This window comes from Oncorhynchus masou, unplaced genomic scaffold (assembly GCF_036934945.1).
Source record: "Oncorhynchus masou masou isolate Uvic2021 unplaced genomic scaffold, UVic_Omas_1.1 unplaced_scaffold_1835, whole genome shotgun sequence".
In the NCBI taxonomy this organism is placed as follows: domain Eukaryota; kingdom Metazoa; phylum Chordata; class Actinopteri; order Salmoniformes; family Salmonidae; genus Oncorhynchus; species Oncorhynchus masou.
Window position 1 is genome coordinate 47,379 of NW_027008347.1, and position 12,819 is coordinate 60,197.

The following is a 12,819-nucleotide window of genomic DNA, read 5'->3' on the forward strand; positions in this document are numbered from 1 at the left end:
CCCCAGTTACCTCCATGTACTCTACTGTACTGCAGGCAGGAAGGCAGGCAGGCAGGCAGGAAGGAAGGAAGGAGGGCAGGTAGGAAGGCGGGCGGGCAGGTAGGTAGGAAGGCGGGCAGGTAGGAAGGCAGGAAGCTCAGTCCCAGAACTGTTTGTGCTCTCGCTAACGCCATTGCTGTCATAGTGAAACCCAACACATGCTAACGAGGAGTTTATCATAATAGCACAAACAGACTGGCACTCGGGCTTTTCTGCAGGAGAGAGAGTTGTAGAAGTTCCCAGGAAGCCCTGGAGGGGCGACTAGTCGGTGTGGTGCTACACCCGTTAACATGAGATGACATGATGCATATCTATCATCAGACACATTTAGTCTCAATCTGTCATGTTTGACCTCATAGACTGTTATCAAACATCACTAACAGCCTCTCTCCTTCTGTCCTCTCTCCTTCTGTCCTCTCTCCTTCTGTCCTCTCTCCTTCTGTCCTCTCTCCTTCTGTCCTCTCTCCTTCAGGACTACTTCTTTCCAAAGTACTTAGGTAAGTTTGGTTCCTGTTCCCAACCTCTTCAGCGTTGGATGAGATTGTTATTACTTGATTAGGATATTAGCATAGGATAGGATAGTATGGTGTTTAACTATCTTTTCTCTGCCCTGTCTCGCTCTCTCTCTCTCTGCCCTGTCTCGCTCTCTCTCTCTCTGCCCTGTCTCGCTCTCTCTCTCTGCCCTGTCTCGCTCTCTCTCTCTCTGCCCTGTCTCGCTCTCTCTCTGCCCTGTCTCGCTCTCCCTCTGCCCTGTCTCGCTCTCTCTCTGCCCTGTCTCGCTCTCTGTCTCTCTGCCCTGTCTCGCTCTCTGTCTCTCTGCCCTGTCTCTCTGATTAGCGTGCATGGAGAAGTTTGGGGACACGGACAAGAAGAAACAAGACCTGATCACCTGTGTTCACAGTGAGTTCCTCGTCTGTCTGTCCTCCTGACTAGGGTTGCAGACAGACAAACTGACTCACGTACAGTAGATATGAGCATGTAGCTCCTCGCTACTCTACTATTAATTCACACCTCTTTCTACCATACTCTCATTCAACCTCTCTCCTCTCCCATTCCCTCTCTTTCTCTCACCCTCTCATTCCCTCTCTTTCTCTCATTCCCTCTCTTTCTCTCACTCTCCCATTCCCTCTCTTTCTCTCACTCTCCCATTCCCTCTCTTTCTCTCTCTCCCATTCCCTCTCTTTCTCTCACTCTCTCATTCCCTCTCTTTCTCTCACTCTCTCATTCCCTCTTTCTCTCACTCTCCCATTCCCTCTTTTCTCTCACTCTCCCATTCCCTCTTTCTCTCACTCTCCCATTCCCTCTTTCTCTCACTCTCCCATTCCCTCTTTCTCTCACTCTCCCATTCCCTCTTTCTCTCACTCTCCCATTCCCTCTTTCTCTCACTCTCTGATTCCCTCTCTCTCTCACTCTCTGATTCCCTCTCTTTCTCTCACTCTCCCATTCCCTCTCTTTCTCTCACTCTCCCATTCCCTCTTTCTCTCACTCTCCCATTCCCTCTCTTTCTCTCACTCCCCCATTCCCTCTTTCTCTCACTCTCCCATTCCCTCTTTCTCTCACTCTCTCATTCCCTCTCTTTCTCTCATTCCCTCTCTTTCTCTCATTCCCTCTCTTTCTCTCACTCTCTCTCTTTCTCTCATTCCCTCTTTCTCTCACTCTCTCTCTTTCTCTCACTCTCTCTCTTTCTCTCATTCCCTCTCTTTCTCTCACTCTCTCATTCCCTCTCTTTCTCTCACTCTCTCATTCCCTCTCTTTCTCTCTCTTTCTCTCTCTCTCTCATTCCCTCTCTTTCTCTCTCTCTCTCATTCCCTCTCTTTCTCTCACTCCCTCTCTTTCTCTCACTCCCTTTTCTCTCACTCTCTCATTCTTTCTCTCACTCTCATTCCCTCTCATTCACTCTCTCTCTCTCATTCCCCCTCTCTCATGCTCTCTCCTCTCCTCATTCTCTCTATTCCCTCTCATCCCCCTCTCTCTCCTCTCCTCATTCTCTCTATTCCCATTCCCTCTCTCATCCCCCTCTCTCTCCTCTCTCATTCCCTCTCTTTCTCTCACTCTCTCTCTTTCTCTCATTCCCTCTCTTTCTCTCATTCCCTCTCTTTCTCTCATTCCCTCTTCTCTCATTCCCTCTCTTTCTCTCATTCCCTCTCTTTCTCTCATTCCCTCTCTTTCTCTCATTCCCTCTCTTTCTCTCATTCCCTCTCTTTCTCTCACTCTCTCATTCCCTCTCTTTCTCTCACTCTCCCATTCCCTCTCTTTCTCTCTCTCTTCCCTCTTTTCCTCTCTCTCTCTCATTCCCTCATTCCCTCTCTTTCTCTCTCTCTCATTCCCTCTCTTTCTCTCTCTCTCATTCCCTCTCTTTCTCTCTCTCTCTCATTCCCTCTCTTTCTCTCTCTCTCTCATTCCCTCTCTTCGCTCTCTCTCTCTCATTCCCTCTCTTTCTCTCTCTCATTCCCTCTCTCTCATTCCCTCATTCCCTCTCTTTCTCTCATTCCCTCTCTTTCTCTCATTCCCTCTCTTTCTCTCATTCCCTCTCTTTCTCTCATTCCCTCTCTTTCTCTCTCTCTTCTCTCTCTCTCTCATTCCCTCTCTTCTCTCACTCCCTCTCTTTCTCTCACTCCCTCTTTCTCTCACTCCTCTCTTTCTCTCACTCCCTCTCTTTCTCTCACTCCCTCTCTTTCTCTCACTCTCTCATTCTTTCTCTCACTCTCTCATTCTTTCTCTCACTCTCTCATTCCCTCTCTTTCTCTCACCCTCTCATTCTCTCTCATTCACTCTCTCTCCTCTCTCATTCCCCCTCTCTCATGCTCTCTCCTCATTCTCTCTCATCCCCCCTCTCTCTCCTCTCTCATTCCCTCTCTGTGTGGTTTATAAATGTTGTGTATGAGGAGCAGTGAGCACACAGATCCTTCTGTTGGGCAGGGCAGGCTGCACTGCACCACCTCACTACTGCAGAACACTGAGAGAAAGTAATCTGATTTAAGGTGAAGATGAGAGGGATGTCTCTTCATGTCTATGGGTCAGTGTCTCCTGGGCGTCAGCCAGCATGACGCGGCGATACAGCTGCTGTGACTTTGAGACGGAGGGAGAGATGCGTGTGGAACTCTGCAGTAGTAACCAAGGGTGCGTGACACACCTCCTTTCAGCATCACGCACTCCGTGACTGCAGATCTGGGATCAGTGACGTGAGCAAGCTGTGACGCCAGTGAGGGTGAAAGAGGAGGAGAGAGAGAGAGAGAGAAAGGCTGGAGTATTCTGCTGCATCAGGGCTGCTGAGTCCAGGAATGAGTGGGTCTGCCCATCCTGTCTGCTGATTGGTTGTTGGAACTCTAGTCAGAGTCAGCCAGGGAGTTGATATGACTCAGCCATGCGTCCAGGACAGAGATTCCCCCCCACCCCCCCCGTCAGCACACAGTCAGCAGTAACGGAAGGAGAAAGAACTGCAGGAACTACTAGTTTATATATAACACCCCAGGATGGATAGATAGAGACGGGGGGAGCAAGAGACTGGGGGAGAGAGTGAGAGACGGGAGGTGGGGGGGTGGAGAGAGCGAGAGACTGGGGGAGAGAGCGAGAGACGGGGGGGTGGGGGTGGAGAGAGCGAGAGACGGGGGAGAAAGAGACTGGAGGGGGGAGCGAGAGGGGAGGGGGAGAGACGGGAGACCGGGGAGACGGGAGGGGGGGAGAGATGGGAGACGGAGGGGAGAGAGATGGGAGGGGGAGACGGAGGGGGCGAGAGACGGGGGGTGGAATTTTGGCCCATTCCTCCTGACAGAGCTGGTGTAACTGAGTCAGGTTTGTAGCCCTCCTTGCTCGCACATACTTTTCCAGTTCTGCCCACAAAGTTCTATAGGTTGAGGTCAGGGCTTTGTGATGGCCACTCCAATACCTCGATTTTGTTGTCCTTAAGCCATTTTGCCACAACTTTGGAAGTATGCTTGGGGTCATTGTCCATTTGGAAGACCCATTTGCGACCAAGCTTTAACTTCCTGACTGATGTCTTGAGATGTTGCTTCAATATATCGACATAATTTTCCATCATCATGATGCCATCTATTTTGTGATGTGCACCAGTCCCTACTTCAGCAAATCACCCCCACAACATGATGCTGCCACCGACGGCTTCACGGTTGGGATGGTGGTCTTCGGCTTGAAAGCCTCCCCCATTTCCTCCAAACATAACGATGATCATTATGGCCAAACAGTTGTATTGTTGTTTCATCAGACCAGAGGACATTTCTCCCAAAGATGTTTTTGTCTAAGTTTGAGTTCAGGGCTTTGTTTCCCCACTCCAATACCTTGACTTTGTTGTCCTTAAGCCATTTTGCCCCTTCTCTCTCTTTTCCCCCTTCTCTCTTTTCCCCCTTCTTTCTCTTTCCCCCTTCTCTCTCTTTTCCCCCCTTCTCTCTCCTTCCCCCCCTTCTCTCTCTTTTCCCCCTTCTCTCTCTCTTCCCCCTTCTCTCTCTTTTCCCCTTCTCTCTCTTTTCCCCCTTCTCTCTCTTTTCCCCCTTTCCCTTTTTCCCCAAGACTCCCCACCATCTGCTGCTTTTCCCCCTTCTTTCTCTTTTGACTGTGTCTTTTCCCCTCTCTCTCTTTATATCTCTCTCATAATTTTCTCATCATGATGCCATCTATCTTGTGATTGTTGTTTCATCCCCCCTTCTCTCTCTTTCTCCCCCTTCACTCTTTGTCCCCAACATGATGCTGCCCCCTTCTTCTCTCTTCCCCCTTCTCTCTTTCCCCCTTCTCTCTCTTCCCCCCTTCTCTCTCCTTTCCCCCATCTCTCTCCTTTCCAAACCTTCTCTTTTTCCCCCCTTCTCTCTCCTTTTTCCCCTTCTCTCTCCAAAAGTCCCTCTCTCCTTTTCCCCCTTCTCTCTCTTTCCCCCCTTCTCTCTCCCTTTTCCCCCTTCCCCCTTCTCTCTCTTTTCCCCCTCTCTTTCCCTTCTCTCTCTTTCCCCCTTCTCTCTCTTTTTCCCCTTCTCTCTCTTTCCCCCTTCTCTCTTTCCCCCTTCTCTCTTCTCTCTCTTTTTCCCCTCTCTTTTCCCCCTTCTCTCTTTTCCCCTCTCTCTTTTTCCCCCCTTCTCTCCCTTCTCTCTTTCCCCCTCTCTCTCTCTTCTCCCCCTTCTCTCTCTTCCCCCTTCTCTCTCTTTTCCCCCTTCTCTCTCTTTCCCCCTTCTCTCTCTTTTTTCCCTTCTCTCTCTTCCCCCTTCTCTCTCTTTTCCCCCTTCTCTCTCTTTTCCCCTTCTTTTCTCTCTTTTCCCCTCTCTCTTTCCCTCTCTCTCTTTTCCCCCCTTCTCTCTTTTCCCCCCTTCTCTCTCTTTCCCCCTTCTCTCTCTTTTTCCCCCTTCTCTCTCTCTTTCCCCCTTCTCTCTCTTTTCCCCCTTCTCTCTCTTTCCCCCTTCTCTCTCTTTCCCCCCCTTCTCTCTCTTTTCCCCCTTCTCTCTCTTTTCCCCCCTTCTCTCTCTTTTTCCCCCCTTCTCTCTCTCTTTTCCCCCTTCTCTCTCTCTTTTCCCCTCCTTTCCCTTCTCTCTCTTTCCCCCTTCTTCTCTCTTTCCCCCTTCTCTCCTTTTCCCCCCTCTCTCTTTTCCCCCCTTCTCTCTCTTTCCCCCTTCTCTCTTTTTCCCCCTTCTCTCTCTTTTTCCCCCTTCTCTCTCTTTCCCCCTTCTCTCTCCCTTCCCCCTTCTCTCTTTTCCCTTCTCTCTTTCCCCCTTCTCTCTCTCTTTTCCCCCCCTTTCTCTCTCTCCCCTTTCTCTTTCCCCCTTCTCTCTCTCCCCTTCTCTCCCCCTTCTCTCTTTTCCCCCTTCTCTCTCTCTTTCCCTTCTCTCTCTTTCCCCCTTCTCTCTTTTCCCCCTTCTCTTTCCCCCTTCTCTCTTTTCCCCTCTCTTTCCCTTCTCTCTCTTTCCCCCTTCTCTCTCTTTCCCCTTCTCTCTCTTTCCCCCTTTCCCTCTCTCTTTTCCCCTTCTCTCTCTTTCCCCCTTCTCTCTCTTTTCCCCCCCTTCTCTCTCTTTTCCCCCTTCTCTCTTTTTTCCCCTTCTCTTCTTTTCCCCTTCTCTCTTTTCCCCCTTCTCTCTCTTTTCCCCCCCTTCTCTCTCTTTTTCCCCCTTCTCTTTTTTTCCCCCCCTTCTCTCTCTTTTCCCCCCCTTCTCTCTTTTTTCCCCTTCTCTCTTTCTCCCCCTTCTCTCTCTTTTCCCCCCCCCTTCTCTCTCTTTTCCCCCCTTTTCCCTCTTCTCTCCCCCCCCTCTCTTTCTTTTTCCCCCCCTTCTCTCTCTTTTCCCCCTCTCTCTCTTTTCCCCCTTCTCTCTCCTTTTCCCCCTTCTCTCTCTTTTTTCCCCCTTCTCTCTCTTTTTTCCCCCTTCCCTTCTCTCTCTTTTCCCCCTTCTCTCTCTCTTTTTCCCCCCTTCTCTCTCTCTTTTCCCCCTTCTCTTTTTCCCCCTTCTCTCTCTTTTTCCCCCCCCCCTTCTCTCTCTTTTTCCCCCCTCTCTCTTTTTCCCCCTCTCTCTTTCCCCCTTCTCTCTCCTTTTCCCCCTTCTCTCTCCCCTTCTTTTTTTCCCCCTTCTCTCTTTTCCCCTTTTCCCCCCTTCTCTCTCTTTTTCCCCCCCTTCTCTCTCTTTTTCCCCCCTTCCTCTCTTTTTCCCCCTTCTCTCTCTTTTTTCCCCCTTCTCTCTCTTTTTCCCCCTTCTCTCTCTTTTTCCCCCTTCTCTCTCTTTTCCCCTTCTCTCTTTTTTTTCCCCCCTTCTCTCTCCTTTTTCCCCCCTTCTCTCTCCTTTTTCCCCCCCTCTCTCTCCTTTTTCCCCTTCTCTCTCCTTTCCCCCCCTTCTCCCTCTTTCCCAAGTGCAGTTAGCCAGGCTTGTCCAGGCGTGTACAGTGAGGGAAAAAGTGTTTGATCCCCCTGCTGATTTTGTACATATGCCCACTGACAAAAAAATGATCAGTCTGTAATTTTAATGGTAGGTTTATTTGAACAGTGAGAGACAGAATAACAACAAAAAAATCCAGGAAAACGCATGTCAAAAATGTTATAAACTTGTATTTTAATGGGGGAAATAAGTATTTGACCCCCTCTCAATCAGAAAGACTTCTGGCTCTCAGGTGTCTTTTATGCAGGTAACAAGCTGAGATTAGGAGCACACTCTTAAAGGGAGTGATCTTAATCTCAGTTTGTTACCTGTATAAAAGACACCTGTCCACAGAAGCAATCAATCAATCAGATCCCAAACTCTCCACCATGGCCAAGACCAAAGAGCTCTCCAAGGATGTCAGGGACAAGATTGTAGACCTACACAAGGCTAGAATGGGCTACAAGACCATCGCCAAGCAGCTTGGTGAGAAGGTGACAACAGTTGGTGTGATTATTTGCAAATGGAAGAAACAAAAGAACTGTCAATCTCCCTCGGCCTGGGGCTCCATGCAAGATCTCACCTTGTGGAGTTGCAATGATCATGAGAACGGTGAGGAATCAGCCCAGAACTACACGGGAGGATCTTGTCAATGATCTCAAGGCAGCTGGGACCATAGTCACCAAGAAAACAATTGGCAACACACTACATGGAAGGACTGAAATCCTGCAGCGCCCGCAAGGTCCCCCTGCTGAAGAAAGCACATATACACGCCCGTTTAAAGTTTGCCAATGAACATCTGAATGATTCAGAGGACAACTGGGTGAAAGTGTTGTGGTCAGATGAGACCAAAATGGAGCTCTTTGGCATCAACTCAACTCGCTGTGTTTGGAGGAGGAGGAATGCTGCATATGACCCCAAGAACACCATCCTCACCGTCAAACATGGAGATGGAAACATTTATGCTTTGGGGGGGGGGTTTCTGCTAAGGGGACAGGACTACTTCACCGCATCAAAGGGACGATGGACGGGGCCTTGTACCGTCAAATCTTGGGTGAGAACCTCCTTCCTCAGCCAGGGCATTGAAAATGGGTCGTGGATGGGTATTCCAGCATGACAATGACCCAAAACACACGGCCAAGGCAACAAAGGAGTGGCTCAAGAAGAAGCACATTAAGGTCCTGGAGTGTCCTAGCCAGTCTCCAGACCTTAATCCCATAGAACATCTGTGGAGGGAGATGAAGGTTCGAGTTGCCAAACGTCAGCCTCGAAACCTTAATGACTTGGAGAAGATCTGCAAAGAGAGTGGGACAAAGTCCTCCTGAGATGTGTGCAAACCTGGTGGCCAACTACAAGAAACGTCTGACCTCTGTGATTGCTAACAAGGGTTTTGACACCAAGTACTAAGTCATGTTTTGCAGAGGGGTCAAACACGTATTTCCCTCATTAAAATGCAAATCAATTTATAACATTTTTTATGTGTTTTTCTGGATTTTTTTGTTGATATTCTGTCTCTCACTGTTAAAATAAACCTACCATTAAAATTATAGACTGATCATTTCTTTGTCAGTGGGCAAATGTACAAAATCGGCAGGGGATCAAATACTTTTTTCCCTCACTGTACCTGCCTGGACCTGCCTGGCTAAAACACTTCACATTATATAGTAACATAGAGCTATGGACCCGCCTGGACCAGCCTGACTAAAACACTTCACATTATATAGTAACAGAGCTATGGACCAGCCTGGACCTGCCTGGCTAAAACACTTCACATTATATAGTAACAGAGCTATGGACCAGTGTTACGAATCCCTTTTGGCCCGACAGTCTAGGGGGATGGTAATGAGACTCGTAACATAACTCATGCAAATTATTATTGTGACAAAGGAAAAGTGTGAACGAAATAAGCACGACAACTGAAATCTACCGTCAAACTCTAGGTTTATTTATAAACACACGGTAATGGGGGGAGCAGGAAAAGGGGCTGAGCTGGACCCAAGGAAAGAAACAATAAGTATTCAAAAACACCCCTAAGCTAGACTAGCCTACTTTAACAACAGCTAACTAACTAACCAAAAATACAGTGGGTGGTCCGCCCAGTTCTAACTAGTGTATTTAACAAAGTTCACCTACGGGTAGTGTATGCCCATGGGCGACTTGTCTTGGTTTCCCCTTTTCCACCAGCAATCAAACACAAACACCATAACCAAAAACAATACTCACAGGTGATGACAAAGTGCTATGAGGTGCTTAAACAAAAGAGAGGTTACGACACAAAGCGAGAGTGAAACACAGAGACCTACAGACATGGCATTTACAGAGAGATTGAGCTGAGCTGGGCTCTAGAACAAACAAATGGGGTTTTTAAACCATGGGGAAGGAACTGTGATAGGTCAGGAAATTGGAGGAGGTGTGTCTTCTGATTGATGATTGGTTGTTGACTGATTGGGGAGTGATGATTTTCACCTGTGAGGGGAGAAGGAGAGAAAAGAAACACACACACAGGATACACACACACACACAGGATAACTGTATCCGTAACAACCAGCCTGGCTAAAACACTTCACATTATATAGTAACAGAGCTATGGACCAGCCTGGACCAGCCTGGCTAAAACACTTCACATTATATAGTAACAGAGCTATGGACCAGCCTGGCTAAAACACTTCACAGTATATAGTAACAGAGCTATGGACCAGCCTGGACCAGCCTGGCTAAAACACTTCACATTATATAGTAACAGAGCTATGGACCTGCCTGGCTAAAACACTTCACATTATATAGTAACAGAGCTATGGACCAGCCTGACTAAAACACTTCACATTATATAGTAACAGAGCTATGGACCAGCCTGGACCAGCCTGGCTAAAACACTTCACATTATATAGTATCAGAGCTATGGACCAGCCTGGCTAAAACACCTCACATTATATAGTAACAGAGCTATGGACCAGCCTGGACCAGCCTGGCTAAAACACTTCACATTATATAGTAACAGAGCTATGGACCAGCCTGGCTAAAACACTTCACATTATATAGTAACAGAGCTATGGACCAGCCTGGCTAAAACACTTCACATTATATAGTAACAGAGCTATGGACCAGCCTGGACCAGCCTGGCTAAAACACTTCACATTATATAGTAACAGAGCTATGGACCAGCCTGGCTAAAACACTTCACATTATATAGTAACAGAGCTATGGACCAGCCTGGACCAGCCTGGCTAAAACACTTCACATTATATAGTAACAGAGCTATGGACCAGCCTGGACCAGCCTGGCTAAAACACTTCACATTATATAGTAACAGAGCTATGGACCAGCCTGGCTAAAACACTTCACATTATATAGTAACAGAGCTATGGACCAGCCTGACTAAACACTTCACATTATATAGTAACAGAGCTATGGACCAGCCTGGCTAAAACACTTCACATTATATAGTAACAGAGCTATGGACCAGCCTGGCTAAAACACTTCACATTATATAGTAACAGAGCTATGGACCAGCCTGGCTAAAACACTTCACATTATATAGTAACAGAGCTATGGACCAGCCTGACTAAAACACTTCACAGTATATAGTAACAGAGCTATGGACCAGCCTGACTAAAACACTTCACATTATATAGTAACAGAGCTATGGACCAGCCTGGCTAAAACACTTCACATTATATAGTAACAGAGCTATGGACCAGCCTGGCTAAAACACTTCACATTATATAGTAACAGAGCTATGGACCAGCCTGGCTAAAACACTTCACATTATATAGTAACAGAGCTATGGACCAGCCTGACTAAAACACTTCACATTATATAGTAACAGAGCTATGGACCAGCCTGGCTAAAACACTTCACATTATATAGTAACAGAGCTATGGACCAGCCTGGCTAAAACACTTCACATTATATAGTAACAGAGCTATGGACCAGCCTGGCTAAAACACTTCACATTATATAGTAACAGAGCTATGGACCAGCCTGGCTAAAACACTTCACATTATATAGTAACAGAGCTATGGACCAGCCTGGCTAAAACACTTCACATTATATAGTAACAGAGCTATGGACCAGCCTGACTAAAACACTTCACATTATATAGTAACAGAGCTATGGACCAGCCTGGCTAAAACACTTCACATTATATAGTAACAGAGCTATGGACCAGCCTGGCTAAAACACTTCACATTATATAGTAACAGAGCTATGGACCAGCCTGACTAAAACACTTCACATTATATAGTAACAGAGCTATGGACCAGCCTGGCTAAAACACTTCACATTATATAGTAACAGAGCTATGGACCAGCCTGGCTAAAACACTTCACATTATATAGTAACAGAGCTATGGACCAGCCTGGCTAAAACACTTCACATTATATAGTAACAGAGCTATGGACCAGCCTGGCTAAAACACTTCACATTATATAGTAACAGAGCTATGGACCAGCCTGACTAAAACACTTCACATTATATAGTAACAGAGCTATGGACCAGCCTGGCTAAAACACTTCACATTATATAGTAACAGAGCTATGGACCAGCCTGGCTAAAACACTTCACATTATATAGTAACAGAGCTATGGACCAGCCTGGCTAAAACACTTCACATTATATAGTAACAGAGCTATGGACCAGCCTGGCTAAAACACTTCACATTATATAGTAACAGAGCTATGGACCAGCCTGGCTAAAACACTTCACATTATATAGTAACAGAGCTATGGACCAGCCTGGACCAGCCTGACTAACACACTTCACATTATATAGTAACAGAGCTATGGACCAGCCTGGCTAAAACACTTCACATTATATAGTAACAGAGCTATGGACCAGCCTGGCTAAAACACTTCAGTAACAGAGCTATGGACCAGCCTGGCTAAAACACTTCACATTATATAGTAACAGAGCTATGGACCAGCCTGGACCAGCCTGGCTAAAACACTTCACAGTATATAGTAACAGAGCTATGGACCTTCACATCTATGACTCTCTGTACTGTAGGATGTTATTTCCCTGACAGGATGACCTCTAATGCTCTCTTTCTTTCTCTCCCCTCCCTGTCTCTCTCTCCCCTCCCTGTCTCTCTCTCCCCTCCCTGTCTCTCTCTCCCCTCCCTGTCTCTTTCTCTCCCCTCCCTGTCTCTCTCTCCCCTCCCTGTCTCTCTCTCCCCTCCCTGTCTCTCTCTCTCCCCTCCCTGTCTCTCTCCCTCTCCCTTCCCTTCTCTCTCTTTTCCCCCCTCTCTCCGTTTCCCTTCCCCCTCTCTCAGATATTCCAGACCAGTGCTCTCCGTCTCCCTGTAATCCTCGAGGTACGGTGCGCTGTGAGGACCAAAAGGGCGGCTTCCTCTGCCACTGCTTCACTGGCTGGTCAGGAGTCCGTTGTGAGAAAGGTACTGTGACACGATCTACAGAAACTCAGTGGACTTGTTCCACGTTGCAGCCCACTGGCTGATCCAACCAATCAGCTGGCGTCAGAAATAACTACTCATTACTAGTTGGAGATCAGTCAGTCACAATTTACCCACAATCCCTGCGGAATACGACCAGTGTATTGGGGACATAGTCTGACCACATGGCCAGGGAGAAGGCTACTGTGTTATTGTTCGTCACACAAACAAAGGGACAGAGGTGGGGACAGAGAGGATTTTCTGCAGTGTCACACTGTCTCCAGAATGTGACAATGATCGGTACAGGGTGAGTCCTGTCTGTCTGAAGCTTGACTGTCTCCATCCACACCACGCGCTGTCCCTGGAGTGCCACTGGGCTCTGTGTGAGTTGTCTGATATCTGACTTGGATCTCTCTGCCCTTTCTCTGTGCCAATGATCTCTCTCTCTCTCTGCTCTCTCTCTGACTCCCCTCCCTCCCTTTCTCTCTCTCCCAGGGGTGGTGGCCTGTCTCTGCGGAGGGGGGCTGGTTACCTGTCTCTGCGGAGGGGAGGGGCTGG

General features: G+C 47.8%; 1 pseudogene; it reads left to right on the forward strand.

Annotated features, from left to right (window-relative positions):
- The window catches only part of LOC135532358 (growth arrest-specific protein 6-like), a 33,031-nt pseudogene that overhangs the window by 4,796 nt on the left and 15,416 nt on the right, over window positions 1-12,819 (forward strand).